Source organism: Macaca thibetana, chromosome 7 (assembly GCF_024542745.1).
Source record: "Macaca thibetana thibetana isolate TM-01 chromosome 7, ASM2454274v1, whole genome shotgun sequence".
NCBI classification, from domain to species: domain Eukaryota; kingdom Metazoa; phylum Chordata; class Mammalia; order Primates; family Cercopithecidae; genus Macaca; species Macaca thibetana.
The window spans coordinates 165,434,307-165,450,332 of record NC_065584.1 but is presented as its reverse complement, the minus strand read 5'-3'; the positions used below and the strand labels follow the sequence as shown (position 1 = coordinate 165,450,332).

General features: G+C 42.2%; 2 protein-coding genes across 3 annotated transcripts in view; one reads left to right on the top strand and one right to left on the bottom strand.

Annotated features, from left to right (window-relative positions):
• Positions 1–16,026, bottom strand: part of ARNT2 (aryl hydrocarbon receptor nuclear translocator 2) — a 199,714-nt gene that overhangs the window by 175,147 nt on the left and 8,541 nt on the right. The gene's annotated exons all lie outside the window — the stretch shown is intronic.
• MTHFS (methenyltetrahydrofolate synthetase) overlaps positions 12,630–16,026 on the top strand; it is a 599,465-nt gene continuing 596,068 nt past the window's right edge. Inside the window, exon 1 of the mRNA XM_050800024.1 lies at positions 12,630–12,633. The gene's annotated coding sequence lies outside the window, so the exon portion shown is untranslated. The remainder of the gene's footprint in view (positions 12,634–16,026) is intronic.

The window sequence follows — 16,026 nt, the reverse complement described above, 5'->3', positions numbered from 1 at the left end:
AGAATCCTCATCTCCCCTCCAGAAGAGAACAGAATTAACTCCTTTTAAATTGAAAAAGTCTGCTTCAAAAAAGTCCTGTGCCAGCGACTTGGAAGACTGGCTTAAAATCTCAGTTCTACCAGTTCCTCCTCCCTTGTGATCTTGGCCTTCCTTCAGACACAGTTTCTACATTTATCAGCTGAGCACACTTCAGTGGACAGTGGTTTCAAGCAAATGAGATAATTCCTGTACAATCACTGTGTAAGGTTTGACACAACCCTGTGGATAAGAACTCAGGCAGAAGAGCTGAGACCACATCCAGGCTCCTCACTTGCTAGTCCATGAAACTGAGTAACTCTCCATCTGTAAATTATGCACCACATATATCCATGCCTCATGAGATCATGTCCAAGATGTCTTTGTAAGGTTAAAATTACAATGGACATATGAATATTGATTACACTGTTCAATAATTTCCCTAGAGCCCTTTGCGTCTGTGCATCGATATGGTGAGGGTGAACAATTCCACAGTTCTGCCTCTTTCAGGACTGGAAGAAGGCACTAAATCTTGGCCCTCTGGCCCACACAGAATCTTCCACTCAGTCATTCAGCAAGTATTTTTATTGTGCAAAGAGCAGTGGTGTTCAAGGCACTTCATTAAGCCCACAGTTAGCTGCAAGAGGCAAATAGAGATCTCCCCTCCACCTTATCAGGCTGAGCTGATGAGCAGGTGATCCTGACAGTGAATGCTGGAGAAGACAGTGGGAGGCAGAGAACCTTCAGAGCTGGAGTTAGACAAGCCGAAGGAAACGAGGCCAGATGCAGATGGCCTGATGACAGGTCCATGGACAAGGAAGAATTGTCACAGAGGCAGATTTTGAAGAGTGGCAGACAATTTTCCAAGAGCTGGGACTGTCTAAACGCAGAAAACATTACAACTAAACTAAACAGTTGTACGTCCCTAGAAATATACCGAGCAAGGCCTGGGTAAGCATCAGGGTATGGCTTTATCATAAGGATTCCCACTATGACTACAGGGTTAAAATAAATGACCCACACCTTTCAAGAGTGTGTGATTCTGTCAACTTCAGTGACTTCTTGACATATGTGTACCTAGAGATTTCACAGTTAACCTCACATTCTGTATTCTAAAACTGTACTTAACTTTTTTTCTCCCCAAACCATTTGGGAACCTCACGTCCATGTTCTCCTTCAGCAGAACCTCCCTTCTTTTCAGTCTTTAGGTTCAAAACTCCCATTTTCCTTTCAATAAGGTTTTCTGGACACCTCTCTTGTGTATTAGGTACCATACCAAGAATGGCCCTCATGCTCAAAATGGAGTAGGACAGTCCAATACAGGATTAATTTAAGCTGTGAACTAAGAAACAATCTTAAAACACATCTCAACAGGCAGATAAGAGACACAAAACTCCTTTGCATAAGTCTCAGAAGAACAAACCCCACTCACAGAGCCCTAGCCTCAGGGGTCAGGTCCTCTTGCTGACGCCCTTCTTGATGTCTGTCTTTTCTTACCCTTTTTGCTCGAATTTATGACCTTATTGCCCCAAACATGGGTCACTACAATATCATCCAAAAAAATAATTTTGTGCTGGTGTTAGGGACTGAATCGTGTCCACCCAAAATTCATATGTTGAGGTCCTAACCCCCAATGTGACAATATTTGGAAATGAGGCCTTTGGGAGATAGTACGGTTTATATGAGGTCATGAATGAGGGTGGGGCTTCCACGATAGGATGAAAAGAAGATACACCAGACAGTTCACTTCCCTGCTCCTTCTGCCATGTGAGGACATAGCAAGAAGGTGGCGGTCTACAAGCCAGGAAGAGAGCCCTAACCAGGAATCGAATCAGCTGGTCCCTTGATATTGAACTTCCCAGCCTCCGAACAGTGAGAAGATAAATCTCTGTTGTTTAAACCACCCAGTCAATAGTATTTTGTTAGGGCAGATTGAGCTGACTAACACAACTGATCCACAGCACCTAACCAGAAGGATATTTTTAATTCATGAAATGGGTTCCTCTAAACAAAATAATTTAACCAAGTCAACAGCAGTGAAATCTCCTTTCCTCTTTATGCACTCCAAGAGAGAAACAACCCAGTAACAAACAATCATGCCCTTGCATGAACCAAGCCCCTCCTTCCCTTAGCCCTACCCGCTCCCATGCAGTAGCCTTGGGACACAGGGGCAAATGAGAGGTTGTATTTTGCTACAGATTCTGGTGGCAGCCTGGGGCTGCTGTGATGGCTGCTATATCTATCCTATTAAGTTGATACCCTAAAACTCAGTTCTACTCCCCCAGCTGTGCTCAAAACAAGAAATGTGGGGACCAACAGGACCATGGTGTGGTTGAGAAGCTATCAGCAATCCACATTTATCTCAACAAGCAGCAGAGATCTCAAGAATCTTCTATTTTGGTCACAGAAGAAGCTAGGCAACCAATCACATTTCTATCTTTTCTCTTGTATCCATGCATCCAATAAATGGTATTCTCCTCTTTTTTAAATGTCCAGTTCTAAAGAGTACTTAATTCAATTGAGCATTTTGCTCCTTCACTGAAATAGCAATCATCGTTGAAGAGAGTGAAAAAGAAATATATCATAGATTTTCTTTTCTTTTTTTTTTTTTGTCTCCCTTTGTATTTATTAGATTTTTAAAAACTTATTTCCTTGTAAACTTCCTTAATGAAACAAAATGAACTGCACTGGAACAAAAGATTTTACAAGAATGGGTGCTCTCAAAGTGGCTATGATCTACCAGGAAAGTAAGTCATGTTCAAGATTTTCTTTTGTCTTCTCTTCTCTTTTCTTGACAGTCTTCCTCTGTTGCCCACGCTGGAGTGCAGTGACACGACCATAGCTCACTGCAGCCTTGAACTCCTGGGCTCAAGCAATCCTTCTGCCTCAGCCCCCTCACTCTGCACAGTAGTTGGGATCACAGGTGTGAACCACCATGCCCAGCTAATTTTTTAAAGATTTTTATCACAGATGAGGTCTCACTATGTTGCCCAGGTTGGTCTCGGGCACCTGGGCTTCAGTGATCCTCCTGCCTTGGCCTCCCAAAGTGTTGGAATTACAGGCATGAGCCACTGTGCCTGGCCCCCTTCATATAGATTTTCAAAAAAAACTCCAAAACAGGTGGAGGGTGAGGGGAGGGAAATTAGAAAATGGATCAATCGGTGCAGCAAACCACCATGGCACACATATATGTATGTAACAAACCTGCACGTTCTGCACATGTATCCCATTTTTTTTTTTTGGAAGAAATAAAGAAAAAAAGAAGATTGTAATATTTACACATTCAGATATTTCTATCTTTAACCTCTGGGTTGAGCATTCAGTCTGCTAAAGTTTCTCAGAATATTTTTATTGATTTAGGTTTATATTTAAATTTTTAAGCCAATTGGAATTTTAGTATATGATACTTATTTTGTCTCAGAAGGATAGCCACTAGTTTCATTATTATTTTTAAATAAATTATCCTTAAAAAAATAAATAAATAAATAAATTATCCTTTCTTCACTCAAAACCCCAAAACAAAAAATGACCACCATTTTGGAGCCATACCTGCAGAAACTGTAACTCTTCTGTATATTTCAGAAGTCAAAGATTGCACAACACTCTAGGCCCTCTAAAGGGTATTCTTGTTGTGAGCTACTCAGAGATATGTTTGAGTTTCTGCTCATCTTTCTTGACAGAAACAAGGCTACTGTGAGCAGCCCTTCGATAAAACAAAAACCAATGTGACAAGACCTGGCCATAGGTGGGCAGATATGGCCTATTATCCCAAGTTTGCACAAGCATGTTCATGATACAGTTTTATTTTAATCATTTGTTTGTTGACTATCTCATGTGTTCCTTCAGCTTCAACTCCTTTTGCTACAAAAAAAAAGGATTTATTTTGCACAAGGAACTAGATAAAATTCACATCAGATTCTTAGAAGCAGCCATAGATATAGGCAGCCCCACTTTACTGTCTTCAAAACAAAGATTCCGGGTTTCAATTCCTGCTGGAAGCCTGAACTGGTAAGACAAATTGGAAATCAATTCTCTGTTTGCCAATTTTTTTTTTTTTTTTGAGGGCTGTTTTGGAAGAAAACAGTATAAACTGTTTTGTCAACAAACCAAAGAAAAATTATGACTCAGATCACTGAAAGGGAAAGGTTCCAGGCAATAGTGAAGCAGTAAGAATACAACCACTTTGACTTTCACCCACAGGTACATTTTTTATTTGATGATTACAGATAAAAGAATGTCATAATAAAACCCAGTGGGACATGGGCAATACCACTGCCATGACTGGATTGTGATGGCACTCAGAGAGAGGCAACATCTGACTGGAAGAGCAGCCCATGGAGAGAGGGACCTGACTTTGCCACTTTATCACCCTGCCAAGTGGGCCAGCCTCCAAACACCTTGGATGAGGATATCTTCCCAATAAAAATGGGAATGAAATGTCACAAAATAAAACCTCATAGGAGTGGTGTGCAAACCAGATGAAGTCTCCGAAACCTGTGACACAAAAGTACCTTGCCAACAAGGCATCGACATCTGTTGTACTGCCTGTCCTGTCCCCTTCTCCCTTCTGGGGACAACCCAGAGAACCCTGCATGAGGAATGTTCCCTTTCTCACCCACAGTCCTTGTGGCCCAGTTAAGTCTGACCCCATGAGGGTTCCTGGGGTGTATACATGCCCAGATCTGGTCAGTCATAGTGTGGTGTTCCCTGGCAACTGGGCCTGGTTCAGGAATATCATGCAGGGCTAATCTACCTAAGATCCCTGCTGAAGTTTCCATTGGTAAGACGCAACTGGGCCACCACTTGGGTAGAACCTGCCTGAGAATAAAACCAACACAAGGTGGGGAAAGCTAAGGGACCACGAAGAAGAGAAACAGTGCCTTAAGGAAATTGCTAGCACTCTTGGATCTTTACTTAAAGTCAAACACTCACCTGGATATCCTAGTTTTATGAAGAATTCCTTTATGGATTGTCTAAGAGTTAGTTTGAACTGGGCTGTCTGTCTTTGGAGCTGAAAGAATCTTGACAATATAGTATGACTCTCTCCCTCTCTCTCTCTCTTCCTCCCTCTCTTTCACACACACACACAAAACATCATCAGAAGCTTCACTGACCACACTACAAATTCTAGCATATTTGCAGAAAGATCTCACTACTAATAATGGATGAGAATTAGCAATCTCACTTATTAATATGGATCTTAGAAAATCAAATTCAGTGTATCTTTTAATTACAATATTAGAAGAACCATGCAGCGTTACCATGTGCCTTTTATTCCAGGAAGATACATATAGCTCAACCTCAGGAAATCTATCAATAGTTCAAATAAATATATATACACACATGTTTATCTCAGTAGACACTGAAAAAATACATTAGATATAACTGATTATGTGACTCATACTCACATAATGAGCGTTCCCAGTATAAGCAACATGTTCCTAGGGTTAGGAATTCCTGTGTGTTTCCACACTAACTCCTCAATGCTGCCATTGCTCAGATCCGTTGAGCATCAGTCCTCAACTCTTTGTGGAAATGATCCTCAAGTCCAGGATGATGGTGACGATGACCCGATCATGGTAACAGCCAATGTTTACTGGGCACAGACACCATTAGGTCCTGTACGAAACACATTTCCTGTGTCCTCTCATGTACACACGACTGCTTTATGAGGTGGGTATCATTATTATTATTATTCTCATTTTACAAGAAATCAAAGAGGCTAAGAACCTGCCTGAAGTCACACAGCTAAATGACAGAGCTGAAATATGCAAACCAACATACATTTGGTTTAAAAGCAAATGCTTTTAATTACTTAATATAAAACATGATACGTTAAGTTAGGAACACATTTTCTTTTTAATATTTTTATTCTATTATAAATTACAAGACCAATAAAGCTAAGAAATACACTTACACAAAAAGTGATAATCATGGTTAACTTTTTGGTATATGTAAATCCAGACTCTTCTCCTTACATACATAAATACAAGTAAGTATAGAAATAGTAAATATGAATAATATATGTTGGTTGTTGTACACTCTATATGCCTTAATTATTACTCTAGAAATATTATTATACTTACTTAGTAAAAAGTTTAACAGTTCTAAACTACACAGCTTTACCTCTCATCACCTCACAAAGTACATGTTGTTATTATTGATAGCCAAAGCATGTTTATCTTTATTCTTGTGCTCATTATTTCCTTCGCTCACCATTCCTCCCTGCATCTGAGAACTTCCATGTGAGGTTACTTACCATCTTCCAGAAGTACACCTTTAGAAGTTCCTTTAGTGAGGTCTCAAATCATCTCAATTTTCTATCCAAAAATGTTTTTATCTCCTCATTCTTAAAAGATAAATTGTCTAAGTAAGGAATTCTAGGTTTATAATTATTTTCAACTAGCATATTAAAATATTGTATTGTCGTCTGGCATGCACGATCACTGTTTAGAAGTCATTCATCAGTCTGATTGCTGCTCCTGTATAGGTGATATGTCTGCTGTTTGTTACTGCTTCTAAGTTTTTCTCTTTGTTATTTTCTATTTTCCCTATATTTAGTTCAGGTTTGAATATCTTTTTATTTATCTTGCTTGGAATTTGTTGTTGCTCCTGAATCTGAGGCTCAATGACTTTCATCAGTTCTGAAAAATTATCAGCCTCTTCTCTTTGAATCTTAATACACCTAACTTCCCTGTTCTCTCTACCATCTCTAACTGAAACTCTAACTTATGTAAGAAGGACGAGGTCTCACCTCTCCGTCTCCCAGTCACTCTTTTATATTTTTGAACTCTGATTCTGTGCTGAATTCTCTGTAATTTCTTTCATTCTACTTTCTAAGTCATTAATTCTCTATTCATCTGTGTTCAGTAGCTATTTAATTCATCCATGCTTTACTAATTCTGTTTATTTTTCAGTGCTGTAATTCCCTGACAGCCCACTTGGACTAAAGCACTGCCAGCCAGCTGACTGCCTTCAATTGGACCCTGAAACCTGGTAATGAGTATCTCACTAGGAACCACAATTAAAACAAGATCAGAGATTAGCTTCTAATTTTCCTGAGCTGCATAAGGCCCAAGGTGTCATAAATACCCTAGGAAAAAGGTGCACCTTCCTCAAAACAAATGATAAGACTGGATGTTCAAACAGCCAAGCTAGAAGGAATGAGTTGGGTTTAATTTAATGAAGAAAATGCAGCAATAAGATGGGGTTTGCACTCAGCTGCCATCAGACAATTCGTATCACCTATACAATGTCATTTGGTGCATTGCTCCAAAACTAGTGAACTATGGGTTAAAAATGACTTTCTTTGTACCATTAATTACTTTTTGACATTTATTTTTATTGATTTTAATACTGTGATGACAGCTTTCCTTCCTTCTTTCTTTTCCTACCTTCCTTCCTTCCTTCCTTCCTTTTCTTTTCTTTCTATTTCAGTAGCTTTAGGGGTGCAATCTGGTTTTTGGATACATGGATGAATTGTATAGTGATGGCTGAAATTTTAGTGCACTTGTTTCCCAAGTAGTGTGCATTGCACTCAATATATAGTTTTTTAGCCCTCACCCTCTCTGCCCTTCTGAGTCTCCAATGTCCATTATACTACCCTGTATGCCCCTGCATATCCATAGCTTAGCTCTCGCTTCTAAGTAAGAACAAATACGGTATTTGGTTTTCCATTCCTGAATTACTTCACTTAGAATAATGGCCTCCAGCTCCATCCAAGTTGCTCCAAAAGACATTATTGTGTTCTTTTTTATGGTTGAATAGTATTCCATGATGCATATATACCACATTTTCTTCATCCACTCATCGGTTGATGGGTACTTAGATTGGTTCCCTATCTTTGCAATTGTGAATTGTGCTACAATAAACATATGTGTGCATGTGCTGTTTTGACATAATGACTTCTTTTGCCTTTGGGTAGACACTCAGTAACTGCCAAACCTTTTGCAGTAGTCCCTTGTCATCTTTCACTTTCCGTGCTTTCAGTCACCCCAGGTCAACCATCCCAGGAGTGATTATGTTCCTACCATCTCATCTCACTGACTCTTCTAGGGCAGGTAGTGAGCCACTTTTACTGGAATGAACATCTGTACATATATATATACACACACACACACACACACTCTCCAATTCATTCATTCCAACATATATATTCATTCCAATAAAATGTATATTTATATATTTTTTATAAATATATATGTTCACATATAATTCTTTTTATATGTCCATAATATATATTCATATGTTCATTATATATATTCATACAGATGCTCTCCACTTCTGCTGTGGTTACATTTCAAGAAACCCATCATAAATTGAAAATATCATAAGTCAAAAATGCATTTAATACACCTAACTTACCAAACATCCTAGCTTAGCCTAGACTACCTTAAACATGCTCAGAACACTTTCAGTATATACCCAACAAATTACATGAGACACTCAACTCTTTATTATAAAATAGGCTTTGTGTCAGATGATCTGGCCTAGCATCTTGGGAGAGTACTGCACCGAATATCAATAGTCCAGGAAAAGATCAAAATTCAGAATTTGAAGTACAGTTTCTGCTGAATGCATATCACTTTATAACCATCATAAAGTCAAAAATCTTAAGTGGAACCATCGTAAGCCGAGGACCATCTGTATAGTCAACACATATATTCACATGTTCATAGGGTCTTTTTATTAAAACTAAAAACAGGGGCTGATAGAAGAATTAAAAGACAGATCCAGAATGTGGGTTCTGGTGTGAGATGATAAAATGTGGAGAGAGGCTCAGAGAAATACGTGGATGGCTGGTTGCACAGGGAGGTGAGGTTGCTATGGCCATCAGTGGCCTATCCTCCCATTGCCCCAGGCTCCCCAACTCAGACGGAGCCCACCACCATCTCCTCCAAGGCTCTTCATGCTCCACCCCTTATCCTAAGGCCCTCTGGTAAGGGCCTTAAACTGCGTTCCAAAGCAAAATATCCCCTGCTGTTCGAGGCTGACCTGCTGCCAGGCACAGGAAGACCATTTGTGTTTATCTCCCAAATACCATGGAAATTCCCTGAGAACCTATTCAGCTTTTTCTCCCGGGACTTTCCAGAACCCTGCCACATGAGAGGTGCTTTCATGCCAACCCTTCATGTTATAGATAAGAAAACGAAAGCCCAAAGAGAAAAGGAAGGGGTGTCCCAGGGCACCATGTCGTGTCAATGGCAGGACTGGGCCACTGATTCCTCTTCCTACCCTCTCATGCTGCTGGATGCCTAGTTAACATCTCTGGTTCATTTCTCTTCAGTGCAGTCCACTCATTAATTATCTTCCCTTCTCCCTCCAGATCACCCAGGGAAAGCCAGTGTAACAGTGGAAAGAAGGTACACTTGGGATCATCCGTGTGTTAGGATCAGCGTTTCAAGGCTCAATTCGACTGTCTTTATTTCCTCACCTGTGAAATGGGGCAATTGAGCCCAGCCATCCTGAACCAGGTGAGTTAGCTGGCATTGGACAGTACTGGCTTTGTGAAAACACAAAGTGCTGCCCCTGCCTCAGTGGACCTGAAGGGGATCTGGGCCAGCAGTATCAGCATCACCGGGAACTTGTTAGAAATGCAAATCTCACCCCAGCCCACTCCCACCCCTGAACTACTGACTCCAAAACTGAGATGGGGCAGTACTTTGTGTTTTCACAAGCCCTCCTGGTGATCACTGGGTCATGTTTGCAAATCACTGAGGTATCTATTTGACCACGCCATCTAGTGGCAGACAGACCTAACAGATCCTGAGTTCTAGAAAATGGTTTCTTTCCAGTGCTGGAATATTCAGCTTGGAGGACTCAGGAAGACGCTCCCCTCAGAAGCCTCTAAACGCATGAAGGCACAGACTGTGTCACTCTTTCCACCCAGTGTATTCCCAGCACCTAAGCACTGTGATGAATGAAGGGCAGATATTTAGTAAATATTTATTGAATGAATAAATGAGGACAAATTAATGAACTTGAAAAAAGGGGCACAGGTCCTAACTCCTAGTCTGTCCATAAAGTGTTGTACAAAACTTGATTGTCTTGGGACTCAGCCTGAGGCCTAGCAGGGCCAGGTAAGGAGGTACAAGGAGATAAGGGCACCCAGCCAGCTACAGAGGCAAGTTTCAGATGTGCAGGCAGACCAGACACAGCATCCATCCCACAGCACAGCAGCCCTAGCCTCAGACCCAACAGAGGATCCATAGTGGGTGGTCAGATCCCATCTGGTCTGTCCTGAGCATGGGAGGGGCCAAGAGGAAGAACAGTCCTTGGACAGTGGGACCCTCACCCACCTCTGTCAGTGAGGACAGGGAAGGGGGAGTGGGTGATGAGGGCATTGCTGGTCTGCATTCGGCTGCAGAAGTCAGGACAGAATAATGGTCCAGCAAATGGAGAGGGGTGGTAAGAAGACTGTCACAGCACAACAGGGACAAGAGGAAGCAGCCAGATCCAGGAGGTCCGGGGAAGGGACAAATCCAAGGTCGCCGCTGTCCTTCTTCCCAGGGCAGTGCAAGGTAAGGGCAGCAGAGGCAGGGCCTAGAGGCTCTTCCCACAGTGGAACTGGGAATGCCCAGAGCAGGGACAGCTTATGATCCTGCACACACCCAGCAGCCTCAGAGTGCCAGGGAAGATGGGCTTGCTGTTTCATGAAAGACCCCCCCTCTTCAACAAACACATCTGGTTTTTGCTCCCCAGCTTTTCACTGCTAGGCTGGAAAGATGCCTTTCAATCCCAAACCCTGTGCCATGTTCCACACTACTGGGGTGGTGCTGAGAGAAACAAGTAGTGCTTACAGAGTACCTACTGTGTGCCAGGTACCATCCCAAACATTGGTAAATAGAACCATGTCACAATCAAATGAGGTGAGCACTGTGATCACCCCCATTTTACATATAAGGCAACAGCAGAGACAAAAGAGCAACCAGTCACCCACACACTATGGTCCCCTGGTCCACCGGGCCATGCAATGCCTTGTCCACCTCTGAATCCCAAGCACACAGAACAGCCCTAGTGCACAGCCAATCCCCAACGAAGGAGCCACCTCATTTCACAGCTGGGAAAACAGATGCGTTCGATGTCTATACTGTGTCCTAGTGGACTGTGTTAACTACTGGGTAGACCAAACATTTGCACCTCATCCTGTTTCTCTGGGTCTTTAAGAAAAAGAGAGGGGGTTGAGGAGAAGGAGGAAAAGAAGGAAGGAAAAAAGGAGCAAGAGAGAGTGAGGAGGGAAGGAGAAGAGAGAGAGAGAAAGAGGGAGAAAGGGAGGGGAGAAGGAGAAAAGAAAAAGGAGAAGGAAGAGAAGGAGGAGGGAGGAGAAGAAGAAGAAGGGGGATGGGAAGGGAGGGAGAACTCTCAGACTGGAAAATCTGGCAAGTCTCTGCAGACAAATTATAACCTCCCAAATTTGGTTTTTAAGTCTCTAAGTCAGGCAACAAAAGGTGATCTCTTTTTATGAAGCCACAGTAAAACGCAATTTTGTTTTCAAGTGAAACTTAAAAGAAATCATAAATTAATTTCCTAAAATGAATGCAAATACACATCTAAACCTGGACATGCACCAGCAACCAAGAACGGGACAAATCACACACTAATTACTGTTTGAACGAAGATCCAATTGTTAATTGCAGTGTGTTTCAGGCATTCCATGTGAGCAACTTACCTGAAAAGCTTTTCAATTTGCATGTCAGGAAAGTTAGTAATTAAACACTTCAGCTCCCTATTGACTTTATTAGAGATATGATAATCTTTGCATAGTTCACTTATAATTATTTTATTTGTCAAATGAAGTTGATACTTAGTTTAGTAAAGTGTTAATGTTATATAATCTTTTTAAAAAAAACCCTGGGACCTGTACTCAACAAGAAGCATGTAAAGCTGCCTATACTCACAAATGGTGTATAGGACCCAAAGATGAGGTCGGCCAAGCATGTAAATGGCATCTTAAATGACTAACCATCTTTCCTTAGTCTTGTCTACACACAACTTTGACTTCATCAACAGAGAGACTCACTTTTAAATGACTGTTAAAAGTAACCCTGTGACACAACAGCACTTTTGGGGTATTCTTGCCAAAAAAATAAAAATTTTAGAAAAGCACAATTCCAATGCAATTGTGAGGCAACATCAGACAAAACCAAATTGAGAGATATTTTGCAAAATAACTGGCCTATACTTGGCAAAAATGTTAAGGTCATGAAAGACAAAAACAAAAAAGACTGAGAAATGATTCCAGAATTAAAGGACACTAAAGAGACATCAGAACTTAATGTAACTAATAATCCTGGATTAAACCCTGAACCTGAAAAATCATTTTTTTTTTTTTGTTATGTGGAACAACTGGTGAAAACTGAATAAAGGTCTGTGGATTAGATAATGCTATTACATTAATGCCAACTTCCTGATTTTTGTCATAAATTGTAGTTATGTGGGAAAATGTCCTTATTCTTAGGAAATAATATACATTGAAGCATTTAGAGTTAGAAGGCATATTGTGTATGCCACTCATTCTCAAATGGCACAATAAAAGAGAGAGAGAGACAGAGAGACAGACAGAGAGAGAGGAAAAAAAACTGATAAATCCAATATGGTAAAATAGCAACACAGTGGGGGAATCTGGGGGATGAGTATACAAGAGCTTTCTGTATTATTCCTGCAACTTGTCTGTAAACCTGAAATAAGTTGAGCATAAAACATTACCAAAAACACAAAACCTTGTGATGGACACATCTCTTTTTATTTGTTTGGCATCTGGAGGATGTGGAGACCAATTCATTCATTCATTCATTATTCAACAAATATTTTTTAAGCACCAAGTATGTGCCAGACCTTACTCAAGGTGTTGGGGACATAGTAGTGGAGCGGGGGCTGGGGGGAAAGCAAAGTTCTGACTCCAGGGAGAAATGAAGAAATTGAAGGTTTCTGGCAAATCCCCATCTCCTTTGGAGGTCTTGAGCTCAAGGTGCCTTAAACTCAACCAAACTCCTGATCTTCCCCCAACCCCCACCAAAAAGCCCCAAATATCTGGATCTCATCCAGTATTTTCTAGCTGGGGAAATGATAGCCTATCCACCCAGTGGTCAAATCAGGAACACCACCACTCCCTCTCTCTCTCATCTCTGATATCTGATCCACCACTTACTCTCTTGGTTCAATTGTTTCTCCTCCTAAGTATCTGAAGGCTCCATTTACTGCTGTCCACGTCCACTGTCACATGGACCGGGCCTCCACGTGCCTCACGTGGACTTCTGAAATGGCCTCCGGGCAGGCCTCCCTCCTCACCAGCCTGCTGCCAATAAGCATGTCCTTCATTCCGCAGCCAGAGAGCTTTTCAGAACCCACCTCCGATCATGTCACGCCCCGACTCACCACACTTCAATGGCCTCCTGTTGCATTTGGAAACAAAGACTCCTTTCTTTCACAATACTTATTATTTAATAAATGGCTGACTCTCCTGCCACACAGGAAAGCTCTGTGAAAGCAGAAACCACGCCTGGGTTTGCACACACCACTGTGAGCACACGGTTGGCATTCAATTAATATTTGTTTAATTAGGTGGATAAGCAATTAAAATAATTAATGTCTGGCTTGGGCCAATGAATGGATAGTGGTGCCACTCGCTGCCACAGGGGACATAGTGGGAGGAGGAAATATGTGGGAGAGGTAGGCTTTGCAGAATCTGTGGGATACCACAGACCCAGCAGGCAGCTGGGAATAAGGCCTGCAGTTGGTACACTGACTAGGAAAAGGCACACACTGGTCCTGAAATGTGTTGCATGCCCGGAACACAGTCTTCAGCATCTTTCCTTGCCTGCAGGAAAGAAATGGATGGGGTCTACATTCTCCTCTGTTCACCAATGGTTGGTCAGTCATTTGCATAAATTTGCATAAGTGTCCAGTGCTGCCTGTGTTAGAGACTGATGGAACACACACATAGCCAACCTGTTTTATGCCACATCTTTCCAATCTGCCCCAACTGAACCACCACCACCAGCACTGAGCACAGCACCCTTTGTGTAGGGAATAGAAGTGGTGTTCAGGAAGGTTGGCTGAACTCAATTGGAAGTTTTCTGGTGTGAAATTTTTTCAAAAAAAAAGAGAGAGAGAGAGAGAACACAGCTGTGATCCTTGATCACATTCATTCATTTTATTCTTTGGGGGACTTGGAATCCATCAAGCATATCAAATTATGGCAAACGATTCCAGACTATGCCTCATTTCAAACTGCTGATGGAATAGAAACATCAATGCTGTTCTAAAAATAATAATAAAATAACTTTTTGCAGTTCTGTTATTTCACATTTAAATTAACTTCCATCGCGGATTTCATAATTATCTCAAAAGCATCATCTTGCTTTTAAAGCTGTCATGTTTTCTTGACATGTTTTAAAGGGGCCAGCCCTTTATTATCTGGGGGCCACACACCCTTGTGAAACTCCTGAGGTTTTCTTCTAGTTGCCACTGTCCAGAGACCTACAGAGTTTTGTTCCCATAAACCAGAGTTTCTCAACCTTGGCACTATTGGCATTTGAGGCTGGATAAGTTCTTTGTTGTGGCGGACTGCCCTGTGCACAGTAGGATGTTTAGCAGCATCCCTGGCCTCTACCCATAGGTGCCAGTAGCACCCCCACTCCCTGGAGGTGTGGCAACCAAGAATGTCTCCAGACATTGCAAATGCTCCCAGTTGAGAAGCACTGTGTGGATACACCTTTGACCTCTGTGCCCAGGTTTCTCGCATCTCCTGCCACCCAACTCAGAGGTCTACTGAAGATAAGAAAGACAATACTATTTTGTGTGGCTATTAATTTAAAAATTGATGCACCAGTTAACTTTGGCTTCCTGTTGCCTCTAAGTCTGGAACTCAGCTCATCTACTGGCATCTATTAAGGGCAACTATGTAACTTTCCTGGCCTCCTTTCAGTGATTTAATAATTTCAGTGGCTTTTTAAACTGCTGTTAGGGTAATTGGGCAGTCCACGCCAAAACAGGCAGGAAGTTGCCTTACTTGACAAGCAGAGTATATGGAAGGCCACCCTCCTTCTCCTTTGGCCCCACCTCCCTCGCTCAGCCACCTGTAAGGCCTTCAGCTAATCTGTCTCTTGGAAGGCCTGGTTCTATCTGAAGAGCTGGGTTTCCACTCAGGCCAACTCCTCTGGTGCTCCCACCCTGGACATGGCACCCCTGAATCTTCCCAGGCTGCCCTACCTCAGAATGTTGCCTTTTGCCACCTGAGCCTGGATACAGAGATAGATGCCCAGTTCCACCTGCAGCTGCTCTCTACTTTTTCAAAGTTGTTGGAAGAAAAGTAGGGATGGCCAAATCAGAAAGAAACACATTTATCCTCAGTTACTAAGAACTCCTGAATGTGCATTGGAAACAGGAATAACCACCACAGCCTGTCTAACAGTATCACATGCAGGCAGGAAGGACCAGAAATCACCTCGCCGCATGCTCTCTAAGCCCTGGGACTACCCCATCAGCCAGGTGGTCTGGTTGGAAGTGTGTAGATCAATCCTAGGAGGATGTGCGGACAACAGACGGTGAGCAAAGTTTTCCAGGTAAGTCAGTGGCCCCAGCGTTTGATGAAAGCCATATGGAAGAGGTGAATTGGTAAGGGAGGGTGTGGAGGGAGAACAATGGGGCCTCTGATGAGAACCCAGGTTGGCATGGAGACCCCAGTCACTGGGACCCTGCTGTGGCCCCCTGAAGTCATCAGAGGCTCTCTGCCTGTTGAGTAAGGCAACTTCCTGCCTGTTTTGACCTGAACAAATTACCTTAACAGCAGTTAATAAAGAAGCCACTGAAATTATTAAATCACTGAAGGGAGGCCAAGAAAGGTACACAGTTGTTCTTTATAGACATCAGCAGATGATCTGAGTTCCAGACTTACAGGCAACAGGGCCTGGCCTGGGTTGCCAGAACCTGCCAAGGATAGGGGGCACAGCATCTGGGTGTAGGACCTGCTCATCCACCTACCTGCTGGGGACTCCAGGTTGAAGTCTCTGA